The 10,788-nt window shown below is 39.9% G+C and overlaps 1 long non-coding RNA gene across 1 annotated transcript; it reads right to left on the bottom strand.

Moving 5' to 3' along the window:
- Positions 1-1,910: 1,910 nt before the first annotated feature.
- LOC118980869 (uncharacterized) lies at positions 1,911-9,061 on the bottom strand. The gene is made up of 3 exons (XR_005065233.1): positions 9,051-9,061; positions 5,286-5,294; positions 1,911-1,991 (listed from the first exon to the last, which is right to left on the bottom strand). It is a non-coding gene; the product is annotated as an uncharacterized LOC118980869 (long non-coding RNA).
- Between the last annotated feature and the right edge of the window lie 1,727 nt (positions 9,062-10,788).

The following is a 10,788-nucleotide window of genomic DNA, read 5'->3' as shown; positions in this document are numbered from 1 at the left end:
CCAGGAAGACAACCATTTAAATAGCGCTGCAGCCTATAAGAAACAGAGCAAGGCTAGAAAACTGTGCTGTATTTCTCCAGCGTTTTACTAGGTCTGCTTTTATGTCATCCAACTGGGCCAACCATGGAGAATATGAAGTGGTAAACCATGAAGGTTGCAAAGTAGACTGCATCCAAGCCAATTGAAATAAATTCCATCACCAATGTGCTCTGTGTTGAATTCAAAGAAAGGAGATGTTGTGAAGGCTTACGGAGGAGATTAGGTGATGAAATCACAGCCCTATTTGTGAAGGCACCATGGGGGACACCCATTGATGATAATCCTCCTCCTCATCATTTTAATAATAAAATAACACACCTATATATAGCCATTGAGCTCTAGGAAACATACATCTAACAGAAAAACAAGTGATTGGTGTATTGGAGTACAGTGTTTAAAAAGTAAGAGGGTAGTATATAGCACTTTTTTTAAACTGAGGAAGAGTATATTATCATCTCATGTGACAGAAAAAGAACTTTCTGATATTTAACAGGCACTTATACATCTAGAATATGTTTTTACAAACAACTAAGTAAGACGTAACTGAACTTTTCCATTTGGGGGATGAGGTTTCACATTTAAAGACCTCTAAAATATTTGTAATTACGAATCCCCCTTTTCAGTCTCTAATTCTTGTGGATCCATCTCATGGCCGAGTGAACAGTAGACAGGTGGTGCAAACCTAGAGGTGGAAATGCTTGTTCGGGGGCGCTAGCAGCGACCCGGGGGAGAGACGGCGGTGGGCAGATCTACGGTGGGGCAGCGAGGAGAGCACAAAAGTAGGGAGTAGCTGGGATATATGATTTCATTTGGAGCCCAAAGGATGCTCACATGTGGGCTGCTTCTTTATGCTGCCCTTTCTAATTCGTGCAGGGGTCAGTGCTTTATAAAATAAGTATAACTAATCTGGAATTTCTTAACTATTCTTCTATCAGTCCTAGAGAGAGACGAGAGCAATAGGACGTATCAGCGAGCCAGAGGATTCAAGTTCACCCCACTGTCTGGGTCACACCAATACTTACGCAGGCCTGAAGTTACAGATGGAAAGGAGCAGAAAGACTTAGTACTCCCTCAGGAAGAAAAATCAAAGGGAATTGATACTTGGTTGGACACAGAGCAGGGAGAGAAAAAGTGTGGTCCAAGAATTTACCCAGTTGCTGGCTTGGACAACCAGGTGGATGATGGTACTGTTTGTTTAGACGAAAAATAGAGGAGGAAGAATAGATTTTGGAGTTGATAAAGATCTTATGTTTACTTTCAGTTGTGTTAAGTTTGAAGCAGGACAAGAAAACACACATATACTAAAGGCAGTTAGGTTTTCTGAGACTGAAACTCAGGAAGGAGTTTTCTGCCGAATTAGGAGTCATCAGTATGTAAATATTGAGTGAAATTTTCCATGGAAAAATTGGTAACTCAAAAGAGGAAAGAACCTTCAGTAAGATAAACATGTGATCTACAGGCAGAGAAAAGGATGCCTACAAAGGAAATGTAACAGGGTGCAGCCAAGAGGGGGGCCCCGAGATAGGGACTCGTCACGGGGTCCAGAAGAACTTGGAGATTATTGGTTCCACACCACAGGGCCACACCTGCCAGAATGCTGGCAACTGTGGCCAATTGTGGGAGGAGCCGGAAGTGAGGCTGCAGAGGAAGATTGGTGCTGGGGTTTAAGCCCAGCCCGTGGCAGTCATTAGGGCTCTCTTTTTGGGACCATGGGTCTTTTTGGGACCACGCATCTTTTCGTGGACCATGTGGCTTTGGCGGAGTGGTGACCACGCAGGCTTGGGCGAGAGCCAGGACCACGCACTTTGGAAGTGCTCCCTTTTTGCCACGTGGCTGGTGCCAGGAGCCTGAATCATGGGCTTCTACTTCTTTCCTGAGATACAGTACCCGAGACTGGGCAGAGAAAAAAGGAAGGACTGTGTGCGTTTGTGGGTGTTCTAAAGAACTTCAGTCTGTATAACCTTGAAATAAATAATAATTCCTTCCCTTTTCACTGATCTGTGGTATTGAGAGACGTCTCCCCTCTGGTGGTGGGCAAAGTGAACCTCTGTCAGGGGAGCTCCTGGGGAAAAAGGGGTGTCTTTTAGATGGTTCAGCCCCATCTCTCGGTCTGTTCTATAACAGAATAACCAGAGTCGTGGGAAATATAGTGTCACTGAGGTCAAAGGAGAAAGTATGTCTAACAGGAGTTCAAGGTCACCACCAGTATTAAATGTTGCTGAAATTTTGAGTAAGTTAAATTCTCTGAAGTTTCTATTTGTTTTACTTTTTAATAAAAAAAAACTTTAGATGACTTTAGTGGAAGAAGTTCCAGTGGAGGGATTGGTCTGGAGGACAGCTTTCTGTGTAAGTGTCTCGTTAAATGTGACCTTCCATAATGAAGTGGTTTGTCCACAAAAGGGAGAGTACAGGACTTGCAGGAGAAAGTTTTCAATTCTTATCTTCCCCTGTTTCCAACATGTTCAATGTTTTTTTGCTTAGTGCTAAGTAATAATAACTATAAGAATGGATTGGCTGGTACTCAGATGAGAACTTTCTTTGTCTCAGGTGACATGTACTGATGCATTACCTTGGCCTAAATCTAGTTCTAAAATCCTGTGCCAGGTACCCAGTGGCCAAGAACAGACACATTCTTACATTAACCTTTGTGTTGTCTTTTTGGGGTTAAAAAAATTAAAACCTATTTATTTTACTTTTCTTTGTTGTACTATATCCAGCAAGTCTAGTCATTAAAATTTGCCTCCACATACCTACAGGTAATGAAGAGATTCTTTAACAGATTTCCACATTAAGAGTTGTAGATATTTCATTACCTTCATAAAATAAAAATAGAGAATAAAATTTTTTCACAGTGGTTATTGTAATAGTTTTTAATTAGAATTTTTCAATTTTTCGAAATATGCATTGGAAGATATTTTAGAAAATATTAGTGTATAATCTTTTACCTTCATAGAAACTTCTAGGAATCTGGATGTGGAATTAGGAGAAATAATCCTTAAAGAAAAAGACTTTTGCCCTAGCTGGTGTAGCTCAATGGATTGCGCTCAGGACTGTGAACCTATAGGTCCCGGGTTCGATTCCCAGTCAGGGCACATACCTGGGTTGTGGGCCAGGTCCCCAGTAGAGGGCATGTGAGAGGCAACCATACATTGCTGTTTCTCTCCCTCTTTCTCCTTCCCTTCTCTCTCTAATAAATAAAATCTAAAGAAAAAGATATTTTTTTTCTTCTGAGGATAAAATGGGTTTCATCTCATTAATATGAAGAAATATATAAAGTTAAATTTTCAATTCTCACGGTCTATAAACTACAATTATAATTACATGAAGTAGTTTAGAAACTGCTTACTTTTCATATCGTGAATAAAACATTGCTTCAGAGAACCAAATGTTTGGCGACCAAACTCAGATAGTAATACCATACAAAAGAAAAACTGCTTATGAATGTCAATTATAATAACAATAGTATTTGATTCCTGTATAGGGCTTCATACTTATGAGGAACTTATAGATCTGATGTCACATGTAAGCCTGAGAGTGATCTATGAATTAATCAAGGCAAGTATAATTATTGTCACTTAGTAGAAAAGAAAACTGAAGTTTAGTGTTAGTTAGTGTGCAGTGTGTTTAGTTATTGTGCGGTGTGTTTAGGAGGTGATAGATAGAGATGGACTAGAACTCAGGTCTGCTAATTCCTAAACCAATACTTTCTACTAGACAGTAATAGTGAACATCAAACTCTGTTTGGAACAGTGGAATAAATAACTTTCTCTTGAAGTGCTTACAACTGGGTTGGAAAACTCAGGTGTTAGAGGGCAATATAAACACCACACAATCAAGTACTAAATGTGCTTCATTCTACAAAGATCTGACTTAACTGGTGTCACCGTCTTACGAGGTCTCTTCCTTGGAGAAGCTGTAATTAGTGACTTCTGTGATGGTTCGCTTTATGTGTCGACTTGGCTGGGCTAAGAGATGCCCCCTCCAGAGAGCTGGTAAAACATCATTTCTGGTTGTGTCTGTGAAGGTGCCTCTAGAAGAGATTAGCATTAAAATTGGTAATAAGGACTAAATAAAGGAGGTGGCCTTCACCAAAGTGGGTGGGCATCATCCAATCCACTGAAGGCTTGAATAGAACAAAGAGGCAGAGAAGAGTGGATTTGTTCTTTCTGCTTGAGACATGTATCTTCTCCCCACACTCACTGGCTGCCCCAGTTCTCAGCCCTTCAGACTCATGGAATTATACTATCAGCTCTCCTGGGTCTCCCCAGAGGGTGCAGATCCTGGGGCATCGCGGCCCCACAATCATGTAAACCAATCCCTGTAACAAATTTCCTTTTGTCTGTCTGTCTGTCTGTCTATCTATCTGTCATCCATCTGCCTATCTATCACTATTACAGCTACTGTTTCTTTAGAGAATTTTGAGCAATACAGCTCCCAATGCCTTCCACTAACAAATTTTTTAAAAAAAATTGGAGTGATTCAGGCATCATAATCAGATTGAATTTCATGTATCTGGAAACATATATGTTATGCAAGAAGAAACCAAAATGTGGATCTGTGATGTCAAGTGGAGAATGTGTGTGTGTGTGTGTGTGTGTATGTGCTCCCAAAGCTAGAGTATTAGAAAATCTAAAAATTAAAAAATAAACTTTATTCAGTTCTCTGTAGCTGCTGTTTAATCTACTAATCTATCATCTCCAGTGCACTTCTTTATTCAGTTTAAAAACATCTTATCATTATCCAGTAGTTCATACTTATTGATAGTTTAATCCAAATAGTATTCAGAATGATATGACAGCAGAATCATGTCATAAGTGTATTCATGCTAATTATGTATTATTAAAGTTTATCTCTTAATTAAATATGAGATTATAGGCTGTAGTGACATGCGAAATATTTTAGGGAGTTGTGAGGAAAGTGAGATGTGCAAGTCATCATTCCCGTTATCAAGGGGGAATGAAGCGTGATTCGACCAGACGCGCAGAGATGATAACTGTGACGGGAGCCAGAGAAAGAACGGAAGTGCAGGGATTAATCACTGTGGGATGGAGCGGTCGAAAAATGCCTCCTGTAGGAACGGGTATCATTTGGGTCTTAACACAGGAAGAGGATGTGCTTAAACACAGGTGAGGAGGGAATGTACTCCAGTTACACGGAAATAGGTGAGTGAGTCTTGACGTGTGGAAAACACACACCGTGTGGTCATTCATTTCTTCTGAATAGAGAAAAAAACAGTAATAGTAAACATTTTAATGCTTATTATTACATTTGAGTATCTGTGGTATGACGGAAGCTTTGGATGCACGAATAGAGACCCTCACAAAAACCATGCGAATAGAAATGATCTTTTTGTGTGTGTATATGTGTTTTTCCTATGAAGTGTGCATGACCCAGAGAAGTTAAATATGACATCCATAGTAGGCACCTACATCACTGGTACCTGTTTCTATGGATGTCATACTCAACAACAAGGATTTGCAGACGGGTCAGGCCTACTCCAGAGTCCAGTTTGGTTCTGCCTGCTATAAAATGCTGTCTCCCCCATTAAATGAAAACAGTGCCCTGAGCTATCACAGAATTTCAGTGAGCCTAGCCCCAATTCAAAACCTATAATATAATAATGCAAAAGCAGAATAAAGCTTGAGACAGATTTCTCTGTTTTGCTTTCTGTTAAATGGGGCTTCAGTGGAAAGAGAATCTCGGAATTCACTGTCTGATCCTGTTCCAGTGGGCCAAGAGGAGTGTATTTCCAACAGCATTCTGGGCCATCAGAAAGCAAATTAGGAGTAGAGTAAAGAATAGCCCATTTCACCAGGGCCCAAAAGCTGCTGTTTACCCTGAAATGTCCTCACTCACAGACTGCAGAGGGCCCTGAATATGGTCACAGGATTAAACATTAAGACCAGTCACCCTGAACCTCATTAACCTTCACTATTTCCTAGCTTTTACACATAGTGGATGTCTACATTAGTCATTTTTTCGGCTTTTCTGTTTCCAGACTTCATAAAAGAAGAATTTGCAAATAAGTTTTTATCATCATTAACAATACTATCGCTAAAGGGCATATGTGAAGTTTTATGATGGTTTAGCACATTAATATTTTACAATCAGGCTTTAACATGCTTTTATCTTTTTTACACAAGATTAATATCCTGCCTGAATTAGTTTTATTACATGCATTTTCAATTTTCACTAAGCTGATTTTCCTGCACTAGAATTGAAGGGTTTTTTTCCTTACAATTTTTTTCCTTCTCATTTGTAGGATTTAACACATTTTATCCACCTTAATTTTTTTCCATAGCATTGCGAGGGTTTTGCTGTCCTTCTGCCATTTTCGATGCAGTTTTACCCGCTAATCACTCTGTCTGGTGCTAAATCGTTCATTCAGTGCGACGTTTGCCTTTTTGTTCTCTTTGAAGCCTAAACAATTACTGCTATGTCCATCAAGTTGAGGCAAGAATGCTGGTTTAGTAAATAACTGACTAATATGATAAATACAGGTGATCTAATTAGGAAACTTAAGACTGTATTTTTACTTTAGGGCCAATTAGGCCTTTTATTGGAAGAATGCCAGAAGTTACACATTATATCATATTTGGAACCAACTCAAAATAGGAAGAAACATATTAAAGATTAAACATAATCAAATATTGAAAGTAGGGCTTCTCATTCCAAAAAGACGTGTTTGAACAATCAACATCTCCCCAAGATCCATTTTATTGAAAAGCGGGGACCAGACAACGCTTCTCAGTCTGGCCTACATTTTGGTACATCGAAATGCGAAAATCAAGTCCGAGGCCTCAACCGGTACTGCAAATCTACTCTTGGTTAAATCCTGGCTTAATCTGGTTGGAAACTCAGGATAATAGATAAGACAGGGAGATTCATGGACCAAGGAACAATGGCAGAGTAAAGGAGTTGTAGTAGTAGAGATACAGAGTTGATCTTGGAAAATATCATGCCTGTCTTCTCCCCAGCAGTGGCTGTGACTTTTCCTAACACCGAGCTCTTGGGCAATGCCCAGGTAACTACACTCCTCCACCAGCACTTCCCTTGTTCTGGCCCTGCATCACTGGGGCACTAACTGGATGGCTGGAGAAAAAATAGAATTAATATTCAGGGCTAAATTTTTAATGATTGCAAATTATATCATATCCCCCACCTTTGATGGGAAATCATTGTGCAAATGGAATTCTTAGTACCTCGGTCCACAGAATGAAGTCTTTATCATTTTTTGCTGGCCAATGAAGTTCGTCATTTTGTACTTTGACAATGAACAAGAGTAATTTCAAATGACACTTAAATTAGACACTTGCAGACAAAGGGGTGAGTGAAGCTATAGGTCAGTTTCATAGATAATATTTTCTATTACCATCTCTGTTTGCTCTTTTTTTTCTCCTTAGCGATTAATTTACAAATTGGCCTTAGGTTAAACTCAGTTAACACCTCCCTCCCCTTTTCTCAGAGCTCTTCAGGCAGAAAAACAGAATTTCAGGCAGCAACATCCTCACTCCTCAAACCCAGCCTCCCCACTGCCTAATCCTGAAACAAAGCAAAAATTGGGTCCATATTGTCAAGCTCAGAATCATCTTTCATTATATTCCTCCATCCAAAGAGGAAAAATAAAAATCAGAGGCAGAATAATTTGACTGGCTGGAACACTTGGGTTAATAATGTTTTCTTCTCTATGAAATGAAACGAAGAAGTGTACTAAGACAGTGGTATAGTCTGAATAACTTTCTAACAAAAATCCGCTTCTGGACAGGGTATCAGCAATCGTTCTGCAATAAGCTGGATCCATGGAGACACATGTAAAAGAGAAAACTTCCTTGTGCAAGGCCAAATCCTTTGGAGATGGAGTCAATAAAAATCAAGGTCCAGAATTTCCTCCCAAATAGAAAAAGCAGGACTGTCTCGCCGAGTTCCATAAAGTAGGAACCTTTGTTCTTTTCGTGAGCTGTGAAGGAAAGTCAGCCGTGGCTGCGGGTATGTGTGGCAGCTGTCTCTCGTGTGCTAAAGGAAAGAGAGCCATTTTCCTGAGGGAGGGGATAACTGCTCACCGAACCTTGCTAGGACGGCCGGGTGCCTCTCCATACACACTAACGACTTTGCTCACAAACAAGATGGTGGGTGAGAGGCATAATTACTACGCTGTGGACTGAGAGAAAACACTGTGGGGAGTTTTGAGTCATGGCAATGCAGATAAGGCACCTCCTAAGTGCCAATTCAATTACTATTAGAATTCATCTGCTACTCTGCACTCCACTTCATATTTAATTATTTCAATAAAGAATTGTGAGTGATTTTTATCATTTCTATTCAATTCCCCAATGCACTTATTTCTTCCCTGGACATATTTATTCTACTGTATTCTTGGCTGTTTCAGTTGTATAGATTCGGAAAATGAACTCAAAAGACCAGGAAGCTGAGGGTGGTTGGTATCAGATGTCTTTTCCCAATTGATTTAAAAAAGAAAAAAGTTTTACCAGTTGTGGTTGCTTCTTCCAAAATGTAACTATGTAACTATGTTTCTCAGCTTTCATTGGAACCTTATGTGTCAGCTTTTAGAAAGTTGGCCTCTCTGCTCATCAAAGGTTTTCTTTAAACTACTGTTTTGAAAACTATGTATTGATTTTAGGCACCTCCATTAATTATTCTTTTGTGAAAAAAAGAATAGTAAGAAAGCAATCATTCAGCAGCATCGTATCTCTGAAAGTCTGCAGAGATTATCTGCTTATTCTCCGACTCCCCTCAAAACGACTAGGCATAGATATGATTAATTTAATGTTGATAAACCAATTCTGGACAACCAGGGAGCAAACCGTCGTTGGTGAGGAACTTGAGACTAAATCCGCTGGTGCCTGGAGGGCAAAGTGAAGGAGTACACAGTCCTATCCCGTATTTTTAAACCACTCCACAGTCATGATAGAATTCATGGTTTTCAAAATGGCATCCTTTCTGAATTCTTGACTTGTAACACTGATATTAAATAATTTTAACTTTGTAACCACAAAACACTAAGAAAATGAAGCCCTTTCCATCTTTTAGATTCCAGAAGTGGCAGCAACCCCACCACTTTTCACTTGTACTGACTCCCTCTTAACTATCAAATGGTCATCAAAGTCAAAACCCCGAGAGAAAGGGATCCAGAAGCATCCCCTCTCCTGACACTGAAACTGCCAGTAACATAATACAAATCAGGGACATAATTCTATACCTTCTTTGAGTTGCTAGAGGGAGCAGATGGTGGGATGAAAAAACAGCACAGTCTCCAGGTATCAGAACATGGCTCCACAGTCAGGCCAACTCAGCCCTGATCTTGGCTCTTCCCTCACTGAGGGTGCACATGTGAGTTGGTGAGCTGAGGGTCGGCGCCATAGTGCACTGAGGCATGCAGAACAGTAACTGGCACGTAATTACATAAACTTTGACTGCTACTCTTACTCATAAAATTTGTCATTTGGTGACTTGATTTTCCTTCATAAGCTGCTCTGTGCTCATTTTAAACACCACTTATCACACCATTGTAAAGCCACCATCCCAATAGCTCTGGGACACACTCGCAACTTTATGAATTCTGCAGGCACTTTCAGTATGTTAAAACCATAGTTTTATCATTTTGAGGACAGGGGAGGCACGCACAGAATGGATATGACTTACAAGTATGTAACTTTCCACCTTCCACATTTTATCCCATCCAGTCTTCATTCATTGCTCTGATTGGGGTCCAAAAATTATAAGAAGTAGGAATATTTTCAAGATTTTTTTACATAAGAGGCACTTGGGAACTGATTTCAGTTGGGGAGGTGGGGAGGTAAGGGAATTTAAGTTTTGCACACAGACATGTAAAAAAACTCAGATAGATAGATGGGGGGAGGGTGAGAATAGTGGGGGAAATATAGAGTCTAAAGAAATTGAGACACGTGGTTATAAACTAAGGGGGGGAGAATAGTGGGGGAGGGAGTGTGTGGGTGGAGGGGAATGAAGGGGGGAATAGAACAACTGTAATGGTATAATCAATAAAATATATTTTTAAAAATAAAAAAAAGCCACTTTCCCAAGGTCCTGTCAAAAAAAAAACAACAAAAAAAAACTCAGATAGAGTGTTTATCTGGGGTGACTCTGGGACACAGATGGAATTTATAGGGAGCTAAAAATCCCCCAACTCAACCAGCCCTTGGTGTCATCAATAGCAATGGAGATGAACACAAAGAGGTCTTGAAAGAGACAGAACTGTGTTTTGTAGTATTGCTACTTCTGCTGAGAAGCAGAAAAGCATGGTAAACTGACCTAAAACTCCAGAAACTTATAAATTCTCTTTTATCTTTTCTTGTCCTTTTGTGGAATCACTTTCACCTCCCCACGCCCACCCCAGGCCTTGCCAGGGAGGGAAGCCCACAGACGTTCTGTCCCTGACTTGGCAATACTTACCTTCCCAGGGGAGGTGAGATTCTGCAAAAGGAGCTACTAGGACCCAGAATTTGGGTCCTACTAGTTGGGGTTGTTCATCCAGTCCCAGTATGTGCATATGACACATGAAGTATTCTTTACCTTGAAACTTTATAAAGATGACTTAAATAATTTTCTAAACATGTCTTAACTATCACTCTTACAGAGAAGTGTACAGATTTCAACAGATAGGCCTAGAGAAAACCAAATTTGAGAATTATATAGTGTATCCTTAAAGGAAACTTCGAATTCTTTATAGTAAAAAAAATGTCAGTAACTTTTAAGCGATGTGGCTGAGCC

This window comes from Sturnira hondurensis, unplaced genomic scaffold (assembly GCF_014824575.4).
Source record: "Sturnira hondurensis isolate 20B ecotype Veracruz unplaced genomic scaffold, ASM1482457v3 Scaffold0023357, whole genome shotgun sequence".
In the NCBI taxonomy this organism is placed as follows: Eukaryota; Metazoa; Chordata; class Mammalia; order Chiroptera; family Phyllostomidae; genus Sturnira; species Sturnira hondurensis.
This window is presented reverse-complemented; position numbering and strand designations above follow the sequence as displayed.